General features: G+C 46.1%; 1 protein-coding gene across 3 annotated transcripts in view; it reads right to left on the bottom strand.

Annotated features, from left to right (window-relative positions):
* The window catches only part of SDK1 (sidekick cell adhesion molecule 1), an 854095-nt gene that overhangs the window by 158422 nt on the left and 677686 nt on the right, over positions 1–17987 (bottom strand). The window lies entirely within an intron of this gene.

Genomic DNA, 17987 nt, shown 5'->3' with positions numbered 1-17987 from the left:
TGCTCAGCAGGGAGTCTGCTTCTCCCTCTCCTTTTGCGCCCTGCCCCCTTCAACCCTGCCACTTGTGCTCACTTTCTCTCTCTCAAAAAAACTCAGAAATAAAAGGAGTCATCAGGTACACCACGTCAGAGAGTAAAAGAATTTTCTACCCGGGGAATGTCAAGGCGATGATCTGAGACTGAGGTCTGTGTGCTCAGATCATCTTCTTCAGCCTGAAGTCAGTCTTTGATGGCAAAGGAAGGGGATGAAGTGAGCGAGGATCCCAGGCAGGTCACGCCAGCCCTGATCCTATCCAGAAAAGACTAGAAGTGGGAAATTGGCTGTAGCTACAAAATAGGAAGGAGGGGTATTTACGAGTTTGGTTACAACCGTATCAGGTTGAGGACAAGAGGCCGGCTACAATGACCGGCTCCTGAGAGCTAAGGCCAACACTCCTCTTGCTGCTGCCGGATCCTCCACATTGCCCGACCGGCACAGAAACTGTCGGCGACACGCCTGGGGCTGGTGGGCACGGGAGACAGGACAGAAACCCCTTCGGAGGAACGCGGTGGGGAGCTGTGTGGACGACACGTCAGACGATGCAGGGATAAACTTAGTGGGAAGGCTATTGAAGCATGACGTTCTGACTCACTCTCAAAAGAAATGCTGAGAACGTTCCTTATGTTGTAAAAATGCACACCTGTGTTAGACCGAGCCTCCTGCTCGTGAAGCATTTCCTGGATCAGCTCTACGGGGGTTCTGGAGATGCCCTCAGAAGGAAGTGGGGAGGCCAGGAGAGCTCAGGAGAAGATGCTCTGCGAGAGGCCGGCTGGCAAGGCCTCAGCTGAGGCCTTCTAGGTGTCCTCACTTGAGTCCGAGGGACTGGGTTTTTCCACGCCCTCAGTAGCACCATTAGCCACAGACTGGCCTTTGGCGGGGCAGGGAGCCCTGGGGGAGGCAACGGGCCGTTCTTGGGGGGGGCGGTCACAGCAGTGAGCCCTGAGCTGGCCCTGTTCCAGCGCTGGGGGAGGGCAGGCAGGCCCCCCAGAGCAACTGATCGGGATGGGGGCACCACAGCACACACCACTCCAGACACGCTAGGAAGGATGAAATAGCCAAACGCTAAATGGATGTTGGGAATAAACAAGGCGTCAAAGTACAGAGTTATAAGTTTTGCATACTAAAGCCAACAGCATGGTATAAAGATTTTACTGCCACATTCAATCCGAAAAGCCTCAGATATAAGAAGTCCATTGTTTTATTCACAGGGAAGTTCTCCTCAGTAAGAGGTGGCCTGTGGCCTCAGACTCCTCATTAAATGATGCTATCGGAATGGTAAATCTAGTAATATCCAAGACCTTTTTTTTTGTTACTGTTTTGTGAAAGACAAAAAAAAAAAAAAAAAAAAAGGCATCCCTTTTGACAAAAGATTTCTTTTGAGGGACTGTAGATAATGCTACATGTCAGGTGAGGTTAGAACTACCAGTATTCATCTGCCCGTGATGCAGACTTTTCGGAAAATAATGATCTGGACTAAGTGTGTCTCTGGGCCACCTGACGTGCCAGCTGTTGGTCTTCTGATAGCATCACTCGAAAATGGGAATTTTGTTTCCTATTTCTTTCTTTCTTTTTTTTTTTTTTTTTAAGATTTATTTATTTTAGAGAGAGAGGAGGGGGAGGGGGAGAGGGAGAGAATCCATAAGCAGACTCTCCTGCTGAGCGCGGAGCTGGATCTGGGGCTTGATCCCAGGACGCTGAGATCATGACCTGGGCCGAAATCAAGAGTCGGTTGCTTAACGGACTGAGCTGCCCAGGTGTCCCCCCCCACCCCGTTTCCTACTTCAAGTTCAGATGGAAGCCTATGGACTGTTGGAAAGCAGACCCTCCCAAGGATGTGTGAACTGTATTGTTCACTTTTGTTATCGGTTTTGGAGACTGGGTGTCATGATGAAGATTTGTGGAAGCAGGAGTTATTGGTACTAACAGTGGCTGAGTTAACTGACAATCTTTTTAAAAATATTATTTATCTATTTGAGAGCGAGCAGAGTGAGCGAGAGAGAGCACACAAGTGGACGGGGGTAGGGACAGAGGGAGAGGGAGAAGCAGACTTGCTGCTGAGCAGGGACCTGGGATGTGGGGCTCAATCCCAGGACCCTGGGATCACGACCTGAACCAAAGGCAGATGCTTAACCGATGGAGCCACCCAGGTGCCCCACTAACTGATATTTGTGAGCACCCGAGTGGACAGAGAACTGTGGATAGAGAACTGACAAGACCTCGTGGAAGCATCCTGACCCAACGAGGGTCAAAGCAGAAACTCAGCTTGGCTATGGAGTTAACTGTGCACTCGTGGTAAGAGAATGGATTTTATAATTCTAAGGAGTCACTGTTTGAACTCTGAAGGCAAAATATTAAGACTGACAACAACACCTGTGTAGATTCATAGAAACACCCATTATTTTGAAATACTTGCTATGAAAAACATTTGCTCAGAATCCAATCCATTCACCTCATCACAAAAAAACATTCAACATTATGTCTGTCAAGGAAATAAAAGGAAAAGCTGTTAACCTAGGGGAACATTATACTCGTAAAGTGCCATTTAAGGAGGCTGAATTATCTGCATTCCGGTTAACGGCAAGGAAGAGGTTTCTCCTAACTGGGGAAAAGGTAGTAAATAATCTTCAAGCATGTGATCAGCTACTTGTACAAGTACTTTCTTGTCAGTGGTAACTTCCACGTACTTGAAGAGGTTAAAAGCCTGCACGCGGTCTGAACAGGGCCATCTCAAGAACAAAACCAGACACTAAGGACATGACGTTCACCAATCAAGGTCAAGTATCTCACTATAGATCTTGAGAGTTATGATTGGGAAGGTTTTCACAAATTCAGCATATAATAGTTTCTGTTACGTTATCCAAAGGTGACCAATGAGGCTTAAAAACAATACTGTTATGAATCCATCGGCTGAAATGTATTTGAAGCTTTCCAATTTATTGTAATTATTACTAGCGTTGATTTTCACAGGTTCCCAACTTTAACTAGTGGGAGCCTCTCTAGGTGGGCATGAGTCTTTCTGACAAGCCCTCACTGGCATTCAATGGTTTCTTTGCTTTTTCAGAGGTCAAGATCTCGCAGGCTTCTCTTACGTATTACCCGCCAGAGACCTGACCTGGAACCATCCATTGACTTATCCAAGAAAGCTTGTTTATTTTTGTGGTTCCTTGGAAGCCCAGTGCTCCTGGGTTGGTTCCAATTTCTAGACCTTTTTAAAAAATTCTTTTTGTTTTTTTCAGATAAAGTCATCACACTATTAATTCAAATTCAGAGTTTCAACTCTGGCAAAAATCTCAGTTCCCAATAACATCACCATAATACTTGCTTTACCTCCTAACTCTCTGCAATTTGCCTTAAAATGGAAACCCACCACTGCCACCACCATGTGACTGCTGAAAAGTTTTAGCCCTTTTTTCCCCTCCGGTTTTTGTTTTAATGCTTGGATTATATCCTGCTAAGGACACACTGTCAAATGATCATGGTTTAAAGAGACTCGAAGTAATCGCTTTCTGTTTGGTTATGCCACCAATTTGAAATACGCTTATACTCATTTTTTTAAAAAATTGCCTTTCATTTTTTTAGAACTTTTTTTTTTCAGATTTTATTTATTTATTTGCGAGAGCGAGAGAGAGAGGGAAAGCACAGAGGGACAGTGACAGGGAGAAGCAGACTCCCCGTTGAGCAGGAAGCCCAAATTCGGACTCGATCCCAGGATCCCGAGATCATGACCTGAGCTGAAGGGAGATGCCTAACTGACTGAGCCATGCAGGTGCCCCTAGAATTTCTTTTCTAAATGTTTTAAAGTTAATTTAGTTTCATAAACAGATCAAATAGATACATGGGCTTGAAGTTGATGAGAAGCCTGATTTCTATTTGTGTTCCCTTTTTCCCCCAGGGGCTGTTCTAGGAATGCCCAAGTTCCTTCCTGACAGCTGTGTGATGGTTTATGAGCCGGGCTTTGTCCCGCTACGACCGTGGTGATGGACATTTTGGTAGGTCTGGTTCACATGGAACCTCCAGGGCTGTGCTGGACAGTCTCCTGGATGGGCCTTCCCATCTTCCCATTTGTTGACATGTGTCTCATTGGAGTAAGTTCCCACAGGTCGGGGGTAGACGGTCTTGCCAGTTAGCGGCATTAGAAGTTCTTCAGTTTTGGGTAGAAAATGAAAAGGAATTAGCAGTATTTTAAGATGAGACAGATAATTTTCATTTTGAAATATGTGAAACTTACAAAGAATCTGAAATTATATGAAGACTTTTTTTTGAAACTGTTTGATGGTGAGCTACCAAGGTATGCCCCTCGTCCCCCAAAACCCATGGTGTGTAATTCCTAAAAAAAGACATTCACCACCTGACCACAGGGAGCCGCAGAACCCAGAAAGTCAGGACTGCCTCTAACCCAAAATTTCTCCTCTCCGGTAAAGGAGCCCGGCCAGATTCCGTGCTGCTTTCAATTCACGTCTCTTCAGTCTTCAAGCTGGAGCAGTTCTTCCTCGACTTTCATGGCCTGGGCATTTCGGGGTATTCCAGACTAATCTGCTGTGTAATCTGGGCCCCATTTATGTCTGGTGTTTCTTCTCGACTACGTTCCAGCCACGTGTCTTAGCCAGGAGGAGCACAGAGCTAGTGCTCTGTTCTTTGGTGGAGTCCTCTCTCTGGTGCACGATTTTGATCTGTCCCGTTGCTGGGGATGAAACCCCTGCTGCCAAGTTTCCCCTCCATAGAGTTATCCCTTTCCCCCTGTCAGTTGTATGCATTTTGGGGGGAGATGCTTTGAGACCATGCAGACCTGTTCCTCTTCGGACGTCCTCCCGCAAAAGGTGGCATCCACCGCCCTCTGCTGCCGGACCTGCCTCTGTTTATGTCTTGTTGCCTTCCCAGCAGCAGGGAGCAAGCATGCCTGTTTCAGGCCTTATCACGGAATACTGTCAAATTTTCACATTTTTGCCAAAACGATAAGTGAGAAATGGTGTCTCTGTGTAGTTTCTCTTTGTGCTCCTCTTATTTTGGCAAAAGTGAGCATTTTTTCATGTGGCTAAGGGTCATTTGCACTTCTGTTAATTCTCTTTTCTTATTTCTTTACTTCTTTCTCTTGCTTACAGGTCTTTTTTCTTCTCTATTTTAGAAACTCTTAAGGTAGAGCTTAATATACAGCTAATAACAACTTGTGTGGGATAGAATTTGCTTTTTTTTTCCCCCTCCTTGCTTTTTTTTTTGTATACAGAGTGTTTCAACTATTTAAACATTTTATGTAGTCAAATTCATCAATTATTTTCATTTATTACTTCTAGAATTTAAAAGAAAAGTTTTCCCCTCTTCCAGTTTATAATGGAATTTGCTAGTTTTTTTTCTCTAGTACTACATGTTTTTATTTTTATTTAATTTTTTAGTTTTATTTTTTAAGATTTTACTTATTAATTTGACAGAGATCACAAGTAGGCAGAGAGGCAGGCAGAGAGAGAGAGAAGAGGAAGCAGGCTCCCTGCTGAGCAGACAACCCGTTGTGGGGCTCGATCCCAGGACCCTGGGATCATGACCTGAGCCGAAGGCAGAGGCTTTAACTCACTGAGCCACCTAGGCAGTTTTAAAATAATTTTAAAAATATTTTAATATTTAATTTATTATTTTTAATTAATATCTTAATTTAATATTTTTAAAATATTTAAAATATTTTATTTTTATTAAATATTTTAATAAATATTTTTAATAATTTTTACAATTATATTATGTAGTCACCATACAGTACATCGTTCGTTGTTGGCATAGTGTTCAATGACTTACTGTTTGCGTATAACACCCAGTGCTCATTGCCATCCGTGCCCTCTTTAATACCCGTTGCCAGGCTCACCCATCCCCCCACTGCCCTCACCTCTGAAACCCTCCGTTTGTTTCCCGGAGTCCATAGTCTCTCATGGTTCATCTCCTCCTCTGATTCCCCCCTTCAATTTTCCCTTCCTTCCCCTAATGTCCTCCATGCTATTCCCTATGTTCCACAAATAAGTGAAACCATATGATAATTGTCTTTTTCTGTTTGACTCATTTCACTCGGCAAAATCTCCTCTAGCCCCAACCATGTTGATGCAAATATTGGGTATTCGTGTTTTCTAATGGCTGAGTAATATTCCAAGTTTTTAATATGGATTTTTCTGACCCATTTGGAATACATCCTTGAGTATGGTGCAGGGCATGGCTCGACATCCACTCACCTCAATGCAATTTATCAAAAAGTCTGTCTTTGTGGCGCCTGGGTGGTTCAGTGGGTTAGGCCTCTGCCTTCGGCTTGGGTCATGACCTCAGGGTCCTGGGATCGAGCCCTGCATCAGGCTCTCTGCTCCACGGGGAGCCTGCTTCACCCCCTCCCCCCGCCTGCCTCTCTGCCTACTTGTGATCTCTATCAAATAAACAAAATCTTAAAAAAAAAAAAAAAGTCTGTCTTTGATTAGACATTCAAGATGCCACTTTTATTGTGTACTGAATTTCTAGGTCTAACAGTCCATTTCTAGATTTCCTACTCTGTTCCACTCAACTTCCCTTCCTGCACCAATACTACACTCTTTTAATTACAGAGCTTGATAATATATTTTCATTCCTAAAGGATGAGTCCATCCTTGCTGCTTTTCTTGCTCAGGATTTCCCCTGCTACTCTTGTTCATCTTCTTCTGGATGAGCTTTGAAAGCGAACTTCTCTAGTGAGAAAAAATATTCTGATACTGTTTTTGTTGAGACCATGGGGCATTTCTACATTAAGGTTGGGAGCACCACAATCACTGTGACAGTGGGTCTTCTCGCCCAAGAACACGATGAAACTCTCCATTTGTTTGTGTCTATTTGTATGACTTTCAGGAATGTTGGTAGTCAGCCATTTCTTATTAATTTCACCCCCAGATTTCTTTCCTTTTGTTTCCTTTATAATGCTTTCTGCTATTATAAGTGGGGTCTTCTCTTGGATTATAGCTTCTCGCTGTGTTTTGTGTTTACGGAGTCTCCTGTTTTCCTGTGTTGATTTTGGAACGGGTTAGTTTGATAAATTCTCTTATCGGTGACAAAGTTTCTCCAGGGGGCTCTTTCAGAGTTTCCAGATATCAAATTGTATTGTCTGCAGGTTAATTTTATTTACTTATGATTTATGAACTTACTGTCTGCAGGATAATTTTAGCACTTCCTCTTCAGCCCTAGTGCCTCTGATTGCTTTCTCCTGTCCACTGCTTTGGTGCACAATCTCCCTGTGATATTCAAAAGTGGAGAGTGTGGGCAGCCCATCAGTTCTCGTTAGCAGGAGCACTGGCCGTGCTGCCTCATTAAGTGAATGGAGAAAATGGCCTCGGGGGCTGAGGCACCTATGCCCTTTATCAGACTGAGTAAATATGTATGAATTCCTATTTTATGACACCTTTTTACTACGGAGGAGTGTCGAATACTTTCAAACATCCAGACCGCATTCTTGGATTAAACCTCACTTGGAGATGATCTTTTTCACAGGCTGTTGAGTTTTGTTTGATGATTTTGCGGGCATTTTTGCATCAATATTCATAAAGTGAAACACTAGTTTGTAACTTGCCTTCCTTGATATGATCTTTGTATTCTCTGGAATCGTCTGGGATTTTTCGTGGCCCAAGACATGCTCGATTTTCATAAATGCTCCCCATCCCTTTGTAGAACAGGGTGTATTTTCTCTTGCTAGGGTTCACAGTTGATACCTAAGTTCTACCTTGTTTATCGTGTCATTTAGGTATTCTATGCTGTGGCTGATCTTACTCTCTGTCCACGTCTGCCTGGGGCTGAGAGACATGTCAACGTCTCTTCTCGTTAGTGTCTCTCTGTTCCCTTCGCGTCCCATATGGGGCCACTGCTGTGTTCCTAGGTCCACGAATGGATGGGGTTACTTCACGGTGAACTGCGGCTTTTGGCATTAAAACATGCTCTCCTTTGTCTTTTAAAATTTTGTTTTATATTTGGATCTATGGGTCAGAAATCAAGAGTATGTCACCTGCTTTCTTTTATTCCTGTTTGTCTGTATACCTTTTCTACATCTTTTTACTTTTTGCCTTTCTAAGTCCCTTCCTTTTGGGTATCTCGTGTCTAGGGTGTCACATTAGGTTTTGCTTTGCCAGCCAATCTGGAAATCTTTTTAATTTTTATAGGCTAATTAAAGTCCATTACAATTATTTATTATATTTTACATTTATTTATAGAATAAATATATATATTATATTATTAATTATTATTATATAATAATTATATATATAATTATATTATATATATTATTACATAATATATTATTATATATTATTATTATATATTATATATTACATTTATTGATAGAATCAATAAATTTGGCTTCAGTTCTGTATATTGCATACACACATGTTACATATGTGTTATGATTAGACACACGCTTATTGCTATGTCTCTGTGTATACGTGTACATGTGTATGCTTCACTGTGTGGTCTAATTTTCTCTTTTCTTTGGTATGTTTTGGTAACTGGGAAGGTTTATATTTTTGTTCTAATATACGCACACACTAACATGTTTACATAGCCCTGAAGTCCTCTTTTTTGATACAATCGATTGGTTCCCTGCCATGGGCGATATGGCAATGAGCTCATGAACTTGCATCCTTCCCTCCATGGAAACACTGTGATGTGATCCCACAAGCTGATGATCCAGAGAAACACACCAGCTGGATATAGAAGGATTATTATAATGTGCTGGAAGACTTGTTATTTTGGCTTCAGATTCTCATTTACGCACAGAGAAGCCAGGTTTATCTCTGGTGAGGGCATGCCAATGTGTGAGTCCATATGTGTGGGTATACGTCTGTGTGGGTGTGCATATGTGTATACAAATGTGTGTGTGTGCATGCATCTGTGTTCAACGGGGTGTGTGTGTGTGTGTGTGTGCCATGTTTGCATATGTGTATCAGGGCCTACTGTGATCAGGTCAGGTCCTTCCTTGGTGCTTCCATGGTGACTATAGGTTTGTGGTCCCTGCCTTCCTGGGAGTTTAGCGTCTAGTGGGGTAAGCAGACGTTTGTAATCCCATGCATAAGTGCTACTTGGAAGGTCAACACAGATTTCCCTCAGGAAGACTCTATGGAGGAGACAGGTCCTGAGCCAGATCTTTAAGTGTAAGTAGGAATTACCAGGTGCAAATATGGATGGCAAGTTATTGCCTGGGTGTGTGTCTAAAAGGCACGGACACAGACTTAAGTCCATGTTCTACAACAACATCATGGTCCTGTTCTATGACATTACAATAACCAGAGCTCTGATACAGAATGCTTCCTCTGAGAAAATGTCACAGAGGCCAGAGCCTGACCAGGCACCCCGCTGCTGCTAGTGCAGAGAGGTGTGCAGAGTGGAGGAGGAAATGCAAGTGCCCACCTGAGGCCATGGGGTTCACCCACAGCACCAGACAGGTGGCTCATTAGCTCTTGTGGGCACAGCGTCTCGGAGCTTCTCAGACACGGTCTTCCTGCTCTAGAGGTCAACCTGCACCTCTCCTGTGCCCAGTAAAGGGGCTTTTCCTTATTCTCCACTCAAACCTCACCTTCCACGACGTGTGCCCAGTGACCTCCATTGGTCTCCTGGGTAAACTGTACCTCGCTCATATTAGACTATTTCAAAAACCACAAAAATGTCCAGTTAGGCTTTACTCCTACTGGCCAGACAAGCATCCTGTTTCTCTGTCTCCCGTATAGCAGGATTTAGGGAGCACTGCCCACTCTACTGGCTGTCCTCCTCCCAGAAGCCTTGGTTTTTCCCTTGGTGAGGGACCTGGAGCCGAGCTCAGGGCTCTAAGCGGCATCCAGCCGAGATCTGACTCCATGGGATTGTGATCTGCCTTGATTTGGAAAAGTGTGGTCTCTACAGGGAGATTGAGATTGTGGTCACAGCTGCCGTGGGTCCGGGTTCACCATACCCATGTGCCTCTTGCCCCCTGTTTTCTGCCAGGAACGTGTACTATTATTTACAACCCAGAGCATCTGATATGATGCCAGGTGAGCACATTTCCTGGACCGTTCTCTGTGGCTAAAAGAGTGAGTCTCAGACAAGTTCTCCAACAATGTTCTCCAGATTCTGTAAAAGCTGACATGCAACACCCTTGAGTAAACTCTAGCCTGTTGTTACCTTTCATTTGTGATTCAGTCTGTGTAAGCGGCAGAATCAGTTTATGGTCATTGTTAATCTAAAGGAAGTGGTGCGGACCACCGGGCTATCTGACATTGTGGAGATTTACAACACGTCAGGCAAAGTGAACCAGGTGACACTGTGGGAATTCACGGGGCCTCCGGGGCAGGGGCCATGGGTGTCCAGGCCTCTGTGCTAGGACCATGCTTGCCTTCTGCACCCCACTTCTAACTCCCATCAGATGGGGGCAAACCCAGGCTAACGGCTAACGGTGCAGGGCAGCCCCCCATGATGCTGCAGAATCAGCTGAACTGAGCACGGAATGAAATGAGGGTGCTTCGCCCCACATGGTTTTCTTCTAGTGAAGGAGCCGGGCTTTATCTGTTGCAGATAAACCCGGAAAGTCTGCACGCTGCTGCAGAAGGAGTTAATCTCTTGTGGCTCTCAAGGGCGCCGGGGGGCAGCCTGGTGTGGGGCCATTCAGGGACCACCTTGCCTGGGAAATGGTCTCTTCACCTCGGACCTGTGCGCTGGAGATGGACACGGGCTGGACCGCAGGTCCTGGAGGGGCTCCCCACCCCAGGTGGCGCAGGGGCACTCGGGTCTTTACGTCTGTTTTTCATTAGCCTTAAAGTAGATGATTTCACATATTAAGGATTGCAGTGTCTATCTGGAGCGTAGTGGGGATTGATGGGCATCCAGTTCTCCAGGTGATCCTAAGGAATTAAATGTCTCTGCCTTTCAAAGAGGGGAGAAGCCAGCTCATTATTTGGAAGAATTACTGGCTCCACATCGCTTCATCGATGTATATATTACGATTTGTGTGTCGGGTGTTATCGTTAATTCCAGATCGTTACAGGCTGTGGATGAGCTCTTGTGTTATGGTTCTCATGGTTTGGATACACCTGAATGTTCCCACTGCATTAAACATTCCTAGCACATTATTAGCATAACAAATCTTGGACAAATAAGCTCAAGTATCTTTTTTTAATGGCCTGAATAAAAAAACACTTTAATACTTTAAAACTTTAGAAGCGTTGCGTGGCCCTTTCTGAACTTATTTACCCTGATTTTTTTGGCCAGGAACTGAGGAGAAAACAGTTGTGACCTGTTTTTAGGCCAGGGAGGGGCAGTGCATGGGGGCAGAGGAGGCGGGCACTGGCCTTTCCTTTGAGATCCTGAGACAAAAACGAGCAGGAGAGAAAGGAGGGCATCATGTTGAATATAGAGATGAAATTGGCACAGCCTTGGAAACTGAGGAAGAAACGAGAAGCATCTGTCTTTAGTCCGACCTCTACTTACACCTTGTGTATTTTCATATCAGGCACTGTGCTTGGGTTTGGGGACACAGATACCAATCAAAAAATCGGACACAGCCCCCACCCTCGAAGAGTTCCCAGGCTTGTAGGGAAGACCAGTCTGTGGGACAAAACAAAATGCTTGTCACAGCAATTTAAAACTGGTTTGATTGTTCCTTGTGTCTTTCAGCAGTAGCTGAAGGTCAAGTCGTACCCTGGGGAGGCTCCCTTTACTCACGAGGTCATCTGCAGAGACCCAGGTACTGGAAGCTCCTCCAGCCCCCAGATCTTAGCACTGCACCCAGGACCATGACCCCACTCATGCCCCAACTCAGACCCTTGTCTGGTCTTTTATCATGGGCTTCAGTGGTGTTCTCCTTGTGGACCCTGATCCATCCTACAGGCTAGCGGGAGCCTCTTCTGAGACGGATGCAAGATCCGCTGAACCAAGTGCCCTGTATTGCTTGAATTCAGTGTTCTTCAAACTGTAGGTCAAAACTGCATTAGCAGACTGGGAAATCCATCCAGTGGTCACAGCCAGCGTTCATGGGAGAATGAAATAGGATAGAAAATATCGAAGAACATCACACGGTGTAAGGGTGGCTATTGTGCTATGACTCTGTTGTTTCAGCTGTGTGTGTTTGTGTGTATGTGTATTTGAGTGTGTGTACTGGGTTTCAATGTCAAATAGACTTCCTGCTGTAGACTGCCATCCGAAATGACCACAAATCCCTGCAAACCCAGCAGCCGTGTGAGTGGAAGTAAGGGGGATCCTTCTCTCTATTCCATATTCAAGCTGCACTGGAAATCTGGAAGTAATTTCTGTGCATGTTTGATATGCACAGAATGAAAAGAGCACAAATTCCAGCATTTTCCAGCTACGTGACTTTGGACAAGCTAGCTCCCATTTTTCTCTGTGAAATAGGGGCAGTGACACCTCTTTCACGACTGTCGGGAGATGACCAAGGCGAGGCGTGGTGTGTACGTGCATAGCAGATGGCAACAAAAACCTGTATAGAGCAGCTTCCTCCCAAATTCTAGTTTCCTATCCTTTCCTTTGCTTCCCTGGAAATTCTCAAAGACTGAATCGAGGCCGTTCCTGATGGAACATCTCACATCATTTTGTACAGTTCTTACTTAATGTTGTAGGTGATTCTGGGAGAACCCGCTGCATTATCCTATTCTGTAGGCAAAGCCCGAGGTCTAGAAAGTCTTAAGGATTGAGAAACAAATCTTTTGTGCAATGTCATTTATGCCACATTGAGAATTTCCCAAGAGGAGATGGGAATGGAGCTTGCAAACAGAGTGTTCATTTATAATCCTTACTTTAGAAAACCTTTCAAAGCCCAAGTGAACACTTAGGAGCTTTTACTAATGTTTTAGAAATGTGGATAACCAAATGTTTTTTCCATCTCTCTTTAAATATAAAGTATTTCTCTTTCATTAGAAGGTAATGTTCTGAAACCAGAATAAATCATTACAGCACAAAAATACCTGTTACTGGAAGAAAAATGATAAAGAAATAAAACCAGAAAAAAAAAATTAAAACCTTGGTGTCCTTAAAATGATGATTTATAGTATCATTTGTCTTTGGACCCTTTATAGAAAAACCAACATCTGCGTCTTTGTGAACACAGTTAAGAAGCGGATGGAAGTTCACTCATCTACACGGGCATATCTTAGGATGCTGCGGTTGTCTCTCACACTTACGCGCTGGCAGGATGCCACGCTCAAGCTCTCCCAAGATCCCCATGGTCACAGCGCATCTACACCAGGCTCTTCTGGGGAGCTGAACCGTTTTTAACAAAACCTGACTTGGGGAACCAAACACTGTGTCAGTGTTGGATTCGGACCCCTCATTGCTGTAATGACTGCAGTGCTCTCCTTCTCCTAAATGATTGGGAAGTTGCTGACGTTGACATTGGCAGTAAGGAAATGCTTGTAATTATATGGGGCGTTTCGTTATGCGGAACTTACACGCTATGGCCTTTTCCACTCACAGCTGAAAGCATATTGATTTCCAGAGCGTCTTGAAAGAAATTCCTCGGTCAATTTCAGTTATTTCCCATTTCATTTTGGGTAATCATGATGGAAGTTTGATGAGCGGGTCCCACACGAGCCGGGTTTTAGGCTGCAGCTCCTGTGGCCAGAGGGACCTTTCCTCTCACCCCCTCGGAAATTTCACGTGGCTGGCAGTGGCTTAGGGTTTTGCCGCTCGATTTGTAAGTTAGTATGTCGCATTTTAAAATGCCTAGAGCAGAAAAGGTCAGGGAGGCACTGCTAAGATCTATTCAGTGGGATTGGTGGACAGGATAATGGCAGAATGGTGGATGGGGGAGGGGTGTGAAGAGTCGGGGGAGGTGAGAAAGTTGATATTAAAGAACCCCCTGCAATAAAATCTAAAAAAAAAAAAAAAAACCCCCACATGTCCAAGATGTTTGCCAATGCCAAGAATGCGAAGAACCCAAGTTGAGAAACCAGACGTTTTTAATAGATCTCAATGATAAATGGGATTAAAAAGAAAAATGGGCCATATGACAGGCAAATAGGAGGGATCGATAGGCCATGGTGTTGACCTCCAGGCACAGATGACTTGTTGATCGTCTTTTGGGAGCTTCTGTGCAGTAAATCTACTCAAGAGCCAACAATCTGTGTGCCCAGCAGCAGGCAGGCGCCTCCCCCGCCCCCCTGGGGTCAATGCTTGTTTGCCCCTCTGTGTCCGCACGGGGTGCCAGCAAGGGCCACCTGCGCGTGCGTGGCTCTGTCTCCCAGGCCAAGGCTGGGACGTTCCTGAGTTCTCTTTGAGAATGACCAGCCACTATGTCACACACCGCCTCATGGTGGCGGGATCCACACCAGCTCTCCCTGGCGTTCCGATGCTTTCTCCAGAGGAGCTAAATCCAAAGAGCTTATTAAAGTCAGGACAAATTACATCTCATTTCCCCTGATGGATCAGGCGTGCCGCTCGGCTGAAGGGAGGAGGACAAAATCAGGCGGGCTGGACGGAAGCTTTATGTTTCCAGAAGCCTGGGTGCTTCCTGCTGTTCCCAGGGTGTCCTGACGGACTCCAGAATTATGTGCATATATGTTCCAATAATTTTCCAAATTAGGCTGAACAAAAAATTAATTTTATGAGTAATTTTCTTCCCCTCTAATAATCAGATATTGAAATTATTCTCTTTCCAGCTGCAAGGGCCAGCTCAGTCCTACAGGCTTTGTCAACACGAGGCACTAACAGTCATGGGGCACCTTAAGCCCATGGAGAGGGGCCCCCAGTGTCCACAAGCTTGCTGAGCTGGTGCCCAAATGGACCATGAGCTGAGACCCCAATGCCAAGGGCTCGAAGAGCCATGCGGCTGGTGTCTGCTAATTCTTATGTGGGTGATTCCAAGGATCCTGAGGCCCTCCGCATGCAGCGGGCTGTGAGACAGGAGGCCACACAATTTTATGTCTAGAAATTGCATATCCTCTGCGTTTCACTCCTCAGCAGGAGTCGCTGTAGAATGCGAGGCAGAAACTGGTAGCTGCCCTCCACTGTCTGTCCCCCCTTCCTTTCTTAGCAACTGGCAGAAATGTATCCAGCCAAACGAGCACCTTTCTAGGCTTTTCTGCACAGAGACAGCCCATGAATTGTATGCCTAGTCAGCAGCAGAGGGAACTTCTAAGAAAGTTCTTCCAAGACGAGCATACTTGCATAGCTGGCTGTATGGTACAACACCGTGCCTTCCTCCTTCTAGAATGTGGGCATGATAGCTGGTATCCCAGTAGCTAGCTTGCAGCCACAAGGCAAAGTCTAAAGATGGCAAAGCAAAAAGAAGGAGCCTATCTGGGGGCCATGGAGCTGCCAGTAAGACCCTGTGCAGCCCAAGGCCCACTTGGGATGGGAGAAAATAAAAACACCCCTTCATTGTGTTTTAGCTGTTACTCTGGGTCTGTTTCCCGCAGCTGGACTCCGTTTCCAACCACTACGGACAGTGGAACCCTAACTCCTGCGCTGTGTTCCCACCATGTCGATCCCAATAAAGTCCCTTTCCATGTCGATGGCAGGTTCCTCTGAGTCTCTCAGCTCGCAAGTCTTGGCAGCACACTTGTCACACCGATCTTTTGGACAGACAGGAAGCGACCACACCCGAGCGAGGCTGGTTTCGTGGGTTTCTTGCTCTTTCATCACAAATGTTAGTCTCCCCTCCCAGGCAAGGCTGCCCCAAATTGGACAGCGTGTCTGGTGTCTTCCCTACTCTCAGGGCTGTGGCCCATCACGTGACACTGGGCACGCGCTAGGTGCTCACACCCCTCGAGATTTCCCTATTGGCAGAGATTGACCCCATTTCTCTCAGTACAACCGTCACCGCAGAGACATTCAAATACAAAGCAGATGCCGGGCATTGCCCTGGGAGGAAGGAGGGGGACAAACAGTAGCCACGGGGTATTTGTGTAGGCTCTCAGGGCTTTTCAAGGCCTTGCCTGTGTCTTCTCTCACACCCACCCGTGAGGCAGCCAAGGGCACACACTCTACTCTTCCAGGGTATAATTTTACAATGGGGAACCTGTGGCTCACAGAGGCGATGTGCTTCTAGAATGCAGATAAGCAGTGACTGTGGAGTCAGGCCTTGATGGGCTAGCCAGAAAGGGCTGTTTCTGGACAGATGTGAGCGAGCTCGTGTGTGGGAAGACAGCTCACAAACCCGTGCTTTCCATCATCATCTCCGTAAATTATTCATGGCCCCTGCTGTTGCCATTTTTCTTCCTAATGCCTCACCTTTTAATCGGATCATTTTTTATCTGGTTTACTCTGCCCCTGCTCGAGACCAGGTCCCCCGCCTCCACTCCCCGGTTCTTCCCATCTGCGTGTCTAAATCCTCTCTTACATGTGTCCTGTCTTGGGTAGGAACACTGATGCGGGACCCAATTTACAAGCTGTGGGGTGGCTGACCAGGATTCTCCTGATGAGCAGGACTGGACCTGCACGGCGGGAGCACATGGCATGCTGGGGCTGGCCATCTCCCTGCCCGGGTACCCCTCCTCATGCGAGTTAAGCGCCGTAGCCACACCCAAGGGACAGGATCCTGATGCTGTGCTCCACAAGCATCTTGGCCCTGATTTGCCCTGGGGCTCAGGCGTGGCCCTCAGAGGAGGGCCAGGGTCGATGGCGCTTCCTGGTGAAGGGTCAGAGGCTGTCACAAGCCTGAGAAACTCTATCAGGTGACCAAGGGACAGGTGGAGGAGGAAGTGTACAACAGCATCTGGAACAGCAGGAAAGGACCCACTGCATTCAAGAAGCACAGGGTCCTTTCCCCAGGATGTTACAGGCACGTGAGCACATAGGAAGAGTCTAAAACACGGGAAAAGGAGAGGACTGTGTCCCCCAGAGGGAGGATAAAGACGCCCATGTTTCTTGTGAGCACGCCAGAGGCAGCAACGCCAACAGGGAGGAAGATGTGAATTATGAGAACGTCCCCTGGGTGCCCCGAGACCTGCAGGGGCTCTAGGCTCGGGGCTCCAACACCAGCCCTCCAACACCCAGACAAAGGAAGACAACCCAGCTGCAAAAGCTGAGATACAGATGGGGAAATTACACACAGGGCGTCATCGAGGGATGTCAGCTCATCAAGAGTTTAAAAAAAGAACGACAGTATGAACCATACTCGGGCAGAGAACTAAGAGAAACCACTTGTCACCTAGTGGAGGAAAGCAAATCCTCGCACCTAGCAGAAGCATCCTCAGTCAGTCTCTCCATCATCTGACCCAGAGGTGGGAGCCTGCCCCCTGCCACCTCTGCCTAGGCCTGCACCCTGGTGTTTCAGACCAGAAACTTACCAGCACGCCCTTCTCACAGCCTGTGTCAGAGCTGTAGGAACCCATCCATTCATGGCCACATCACTGCCTGTGGGCCTGGAGTCGCTGTGGCCATTGGGCTGCTGTGGCCTCCGCTCCTCTGCACAGCTGCCAACAAGCTCTTCCTCCTTATATGACATTTTGCTCCTGTCACTCACTGCTCTCAACCTTCAATGGCTCCCCAGTGCCAATGGAGCCAAAGCCAAACTCTAAGGCACAAGCCCTTCTCAGTGAGATGGAGCTGTGCTTCCCTGTGCCCAGCACGGGACTCAGACATCCCAGGACCAAAATGAAGCAGTCATCATTAACAGCAATAGGGGATTGTTAATAGCAATATTCATTACTTTAAGTATTTCCAAATTTATTGTTATTAAGTAGACGAATTAAAGCAAACATTAATTGTCCAGGTGCTCGGCTGTCTCCATTTTCCAATGAGTAATCAAGCCTCACGTGTGGATGAGCGGGTCCACCCTGGCTGTCTTGCATTTTAACTATTCCTGCCGGTGACATATTTCCCTGTGGAAGCAGAAATGACTGTGCTTCATTTATAAAGGAGGCTTTATGGACTTACGGATGATGACGGACAGCCAATCGATATGGGGTGATGATAACATTATGTAATATCAAGGAACATTAGGTCTCTGGCATGATTTGGGGAGAGAAGGGGGCAGTTAGAAACCTTATCAT

This window comes from Mustela erminea, chromosome 20 (assembly GCF_009829155.1).
Source record: "Mustela erminea isolate mMusErm1 chromosome 20, mMusErm1.Pri, whole genome shotgun sequence".
NCBI classification, from domain to species: domain Eukaryota; kingdom Metazoa; phylum Chordata; class Mammalia; order Carnivora; family Mustelidae; genus Mustela; species Mustela erminea.
Note: the sequence above shows the minus strand (reverse complement) of the source record. Positions and strands in the feature narration are given on the sequence as shown.